At 31.7% G+C, this 5512-nt stretch overlaps 1 long non-coding RNA gene across 2 annotated transcripts; it reads left to right on the top strand.

Annotated features, from left to right (window-relative positions):
* Positions 1–578: 578 nt before the first annotated feature.
* On the top strand, positions 579–4460 carry LOC127720689 (uncharacterized). Of its 2 annotated transcripts, XR_007990929.1 has the most exons (6): positions 579–715; positions 1368–1454; positions 2179–2292; positions 2980–3058; positions 3470–3537; positions 3867–4460. It is a non-coding gene; the product is annotated as an uncharacterized LOC127720689 (long non-coding RNA). The 2 variants fall into 2 exon arrangements; XR_007990928.1 differs by having other exon boundaries at positions 579–1454.
* Positions 4461–5512: the final 1052 nt, after the last annotated feature.

Here is a 5512-nt window from a genome sequence, read left to right as displayed (position 1 = left end):
CCCTTCAGAAAAAAATAGCTACACTATGAAATATTGTCCTTTGTGACATATTTTTATAAAACATCCATGAAATTCTGTGCAAGTACTAGGGACAATTTTTCACTAAGGCATACACTATTTTATAGTTTACAAATGTGATATTCTGTCCCATGAACAAAATTTCACAGATGAACTGTGAAATATTGTTCTAGAGGACACAATTTCATGGGACACTTTTTTGGCTTACAATATCCAGTAATGGCGGACAAATAGCGAAGGTGTATGACATCTGGCAAGGCTATTTTTTTTTTCTGCTACTCACTATATACAGCTAGTAAATGGGTCTAGCTATATATACATGTATAGACTGAAATACACCAGCTCAAATACACAGAAACATTTTATTTCCATAAAAAAGAAGATTTGGCATGATTGCCATGTGAGACATCTCACCACAAAAATTAACAACTATAGGTAACTGTGCAGTCTTCAACAAAGAGCAAAGCCTGTACCGCATAGTCAGCTATAAAACGCCAAAAATGACAATGTAAAACAATTCAAACGAGATAATTGATGTACTGTTAAAGTGTTTAACTGAATGAATTGAGATTATGCATTTATTCTTATGTAGAATTATATGATGTTAAATTTGCATGGTAATTTGTTTCTTTAGAGGAAAGACAAAACCTGACAAAAGAGCTCGACAAATATTTAAAGGACCCAGCCAAAGTAATAGGTAAGATTTCAGTGCTGATCACAGGGCTCAACCATAGTTTTTTTTTATCAACTGAATAGTCCATTCAAAATACTTGTCCAGAGAAAAGTAACATTTTCCCCCTTAATGTATCATATTAATATAATCTAGGTCTAGGTTGTTAATGATTTTTTATTCTAAAAAGAGTTACATATCCCTTTTGCCCCAAAATTCTTAATTTCTGGTTTTCCAGATTATAAATTGAGAACAAAAGACTAGATTGAAGATCGATGCTATGTGTGGTGTGTAATAACATCATATGAATCAATGAATGTCTAGGTCAAGTTTAATAATTTCAATTTTTTCTTTAACTATTTTCAAAAGAGTAATGCACCTTTTTATACTTATAAATTTCTTAATTTTTGATTTCCAGATAGTCACCATAAAACGAATAACTAGATGTAAGCTGTAGGTGTGCTTGTTAGGTTATTTGTTATTAATATCAAGGTCAAGTTCAATAATGAAAATATTTCGACATTTTTGTCACATACATTGTAGCTCTTCAACAGTTTCAGTACTTATACATCTTCAGATTTCAAATGTTTGCCTTTGAGCGTTCCTGATAAAGGTAAATCCAGAAAAGTGCTTGGGACACATGGAATTATTAAACTTGTTGTTTTCAATTTTCTTTCAGACCAGCTGAATTTGGAATTCCTTAATAATGAGACTGAGGAGGAGAGCCAGAGTATTCTTACCCCTCCAGTCACTGACAATAAACTAGGTACATGTAATTATAGCTTTTAGAAATGCATTATATACATATATGAATTTGTTGGAAAATCATATCTGTATGTATGTTGTGCATGAATGATCTGATGATGGTCCTCCACACAATTTTAAGCTTTTTTTTTTGCCATTCCTTTCACAAAAATTATTTATACTATTTTTGGCTGTGATGGATAAGGAAAATAACGACTGGTAATATGTTAGGCCAAAAATTTGGTGATTAATGTTATCTGGTCTGTGTCTGTTTGTTCATTCGTCCCGTTTCAGGTTAAAGTTTCTGGTCAAGGGTAGTTTTTGATGAAATTGAAGTCAAATCATTTTGAAACTTAGTACACATGTTCCCTAGGATATGATCTTTCTAATTTTAATGCCATTTAAAGTATTGACCTCAATTTCATGGTCCACTTAACATGTAAAATGATAGTGTGAGTAGGGCATCTGTGTACTATGGACACATTCTTGTTTACAACAATTTTAATTGGTTTGATCAGTAAACATTTAAAACAGATATCAGGATTGAAAAATCTAAAATGGCTGATATTTTGACAGAATACATGTATACAGTGTAACCTGTCTAATCCAAAACCTCAGTAGTCCAACATCCTGCTTTAACAGACACATTTTCATGATCCCAAAATATTATTATCCTTGCAGAAAAAAACTAATTATTGCGACACACTGCTATCATCTCTCTTTAATATCTTTTTCTGTTTTTACAGATGAACCACAGGAACAATCGACTAGACACAGAGTTAGAAGGGTAATACCACCAATAGAATCGGATTCCGAAAAAAGTGAAGAACATGAACATGAAGAAGTGTATGATGATTCCGGTATATTTTTCTTAATAATTGTATAATTAATTGCAGGAAGGTCACATTATTCGTGAATTTGTTGGTTTAAAAGTCTATTTCTATGAGCTGATGCATCTTACAGACTGATGACAAATAAGGGAAACAAATTTATTGTGTAATTGCGCAAACAACATTTCAGGGTCAGTTATAATTGATTTGTCTATTTTTAGAAACTGAAAGTTTTATTTTTTGACAACAGAAAGTGTTATCAATTTTTATAGTTATTAATTTATTTCATTGCATGAAAAAAGAATTAATATTTTAATTATTTTTCCGGGATAATGCATTTGTTAGGGTCTGCGGGAATAAAAAAGCATGAAAAGTCAAATTTTTTTCTATTCAGTAAATCGCCAAAATTGGGTCTGCAGATCGTAAAACAACAAATTAAAAACTCCTGGCCTTATCAGTATTTGCTATTTTAGTGATTTTTGCACCCACATCATCTATTTAAACATGTACACCAACTTTTGTTTTGTACAGAAATTATAGGGGGGGGGGGGGGGGGGGGTGGTGACTATTATTTGCCATAAATATCATAGCCAATTGGTGTAGAAAAACTATAAAGTCCTATGCCTTGCATAAGTTTTGCCTTTATATGCAAGAAGTATTTTGACATGCATGTAGTTTTTCTTTATACATGCTTCATATTTCACTCTATAATTTTAGACAAAGATGAGGATTTCTTGCCCCCTAAAAATAAAAAAACAGAGACATGAGGAATCCACCACTGATGAGAATGCTTCAGGTTTGTGGTTTTGTTTTGATGCATCCCCAAAAAATAAACGCAGAAAATTCTGAAATTTAGAATACCTATGACCTGCCCTTAAGGTTTCTGATACTGCAATTAATTAAGAACAAGTTGTGCGCTTTGAAAAGGTCTAGGAGATATCACAATTTTTTTTTTCTCCAATATTTCATCTTCAACCCAAAAAAAATAAATAATTAAGTATTAGAAACAGTGCAAAAGTAACAACGAAACTGACTGACATGGAGGGTTTATGTAAAATTTCCAGGAAAATGTCAGGACTTTTTCAGGTGTCAGTGTAACCCTATAACTAGGGTTACACTACTGAATTTCAATAGCTTAACTGGGAGTTAAATGGAACACTATGAAAAATACCTATTCATGGATATCAAGTCATGTCTTATATTGCAGGTAAAGCCAAAGTTAAAAAAAGCAAAAAGAAAAAACAAAAACAAAAACAAACAGATGAAACAGATGAGGTATGACTATTTTGCACTAAAGTTTTGAAGATATAAATGTAACTATATATTTATAGAAACTAAATGACTAAATTAAAAAAGGTAATCTTGCCCTAGTTTATAGAAAATTTAGAAAATAGTTCATTGTTAGCTAAATGAAAGCCATTCCTAAATTTATTCTTAGCTTTTCATTCCCGCTCACCACAATTTTTATTGTGCAATTATACCATTATACAATCCCGAAATATTTTTTGAGGTCATATAAAAATCTAATTTGTACTCGCTGCATGTGGTCATATAATGCTTCTGTTAGGCTTTGCATATTTTTAATATATAACATGTTCTTACAGGTAAAAAAAGCCAGAAAAGACTTTTGTCTTTTAAAAAGACAAAAGGAAAAGTTATCAAATGAAACATCGTCAATGATGTCAAGGAACCTCCTGTCAGAGGATAACAGTATGATAGATGAGGCAAGTACATTTATAGGTTGCACTTTGTAAATACAGCTGTTTCTCAAAACACGCTTCTTTTGGGGAGATCTTGTGAATATTCATAGAAAATTAATTTTGTTTACATACTGGTTCCCAGTTATGCTCTCTGTGTTCCATCTCACAGAGACATAACTTGGGAATGTTACCAGTAAATATACACGTGCATATTGTTTACATTGAAATCTGTGGTAACCTGTAATTTGATTTATAGGAGTTATTGCCCTTTAACTTGAATGAAATTGTATGTGATTATGCAGTGCTCCACATTTTGAAGAAGTGACAACATTAGATTTTATTTACAAAGAACCAAATCTATAACCTTTGATAGTTTGCCTTATTGAACACTGATCTTTTGGTAGTTGGCACTACTTTTTCTGTGTTATTGCAGTGTTTACTTTGACCCTCTGAGAAGCATTGATGAAATCAATCACATAAGAATGCTAGAGATAAAATGTTTCTTTTTTTTTAAATACTTGAGATTGCTAGGATAATTTGCAACAGAACCACATTCAATTGGACTTGCCTATCGAACAAGAAATACAATAAAAACAACTGTGCCCACAAACATGAATTTTGGGTTACATCTTTATCGTGTGTTTATCTTGTTTTACAGTTAAATTTGCTGACTTCCGCTGTGAGAGATGTCCAATCAAGCCAAGTTACAATCATGGCAAGATTGGACTCATTTATTGAAACTTTCCAATGCAGGGACTGCATTATGCAGGTGGTTAAGGAGTACAAGGTAAACCGTACAATCATGCATATCATCAGTTCTTAACAAACATGATATTTTTATTTTTTGAATTAACATTTTTTTAATATTGTCCTAAGTAGAATATTGCCGGAGTTTAAAAGTGCAAATAATTTTTTTTAAGGTACAATATGCAAGAAATAACTTTAATTCTATAGCTTAACCTTAAAATTGCTATGCTAAAAAACTACCATGATGTCATGATTTTAAAAAGATATGGAACAAGAATAACTTTCGATTTCATTCAACATATTAAAACTTAACTGGTGGCTAAATCTTTGATTTATATAGTACTGGATATGTACAAAAGTTTGGTCACCATGTCCTATATTTACACATTAAAATTGTCAAGTTTTGTCAAGTTTTATATTTAGGTTCATATCTTAAATGTACATACCACATATATATATACTAAAGAATAATATATACAACAACTAAACTCTGTAACATTCATAGTACTGAGCTTTTTATTGTGCAACAATTTGCTCACCATAACCCATATTTCATACTATATTGAATTAAATAGACTTAGATACAAATTACTGGTCTTAAATTTTCAGATTGCAGTAAAATCAGGGTCAACTCCAGGTAAAGAAAAAGCAAGTAAACCTGAAGAGCAACCGCAAACCAGCAAACCTGAAGAGCAACCGCAAACCAGCAAACCTGAAAAAGCTGAACAGCAAACAAGCAAATCAGAAGAACCAATAGGTGATATATCAGGGATAGAAGTCAATGGTATGTTTGATATTCAGAA

Source organism: Mytilus californianus, unplaced genomic scaffold (genome assembly GCF_021869535.1).
Source record: "Mytilus californianus isolate M0D057914Y unplaced genomic scaffold, xbMytCali1.0.p SCAF_11, whole genome shotgun sequence".
Classification (NCBI taxonomy): Eukaryota; Metazoa; Mollusca; class Bivalvia; order Mytilida; family Mytilidae; genus Mytilus; species Mytilus californianus.
This window is presented reverse-complemented; position numbering and strand designations above follow the sequence as displayed.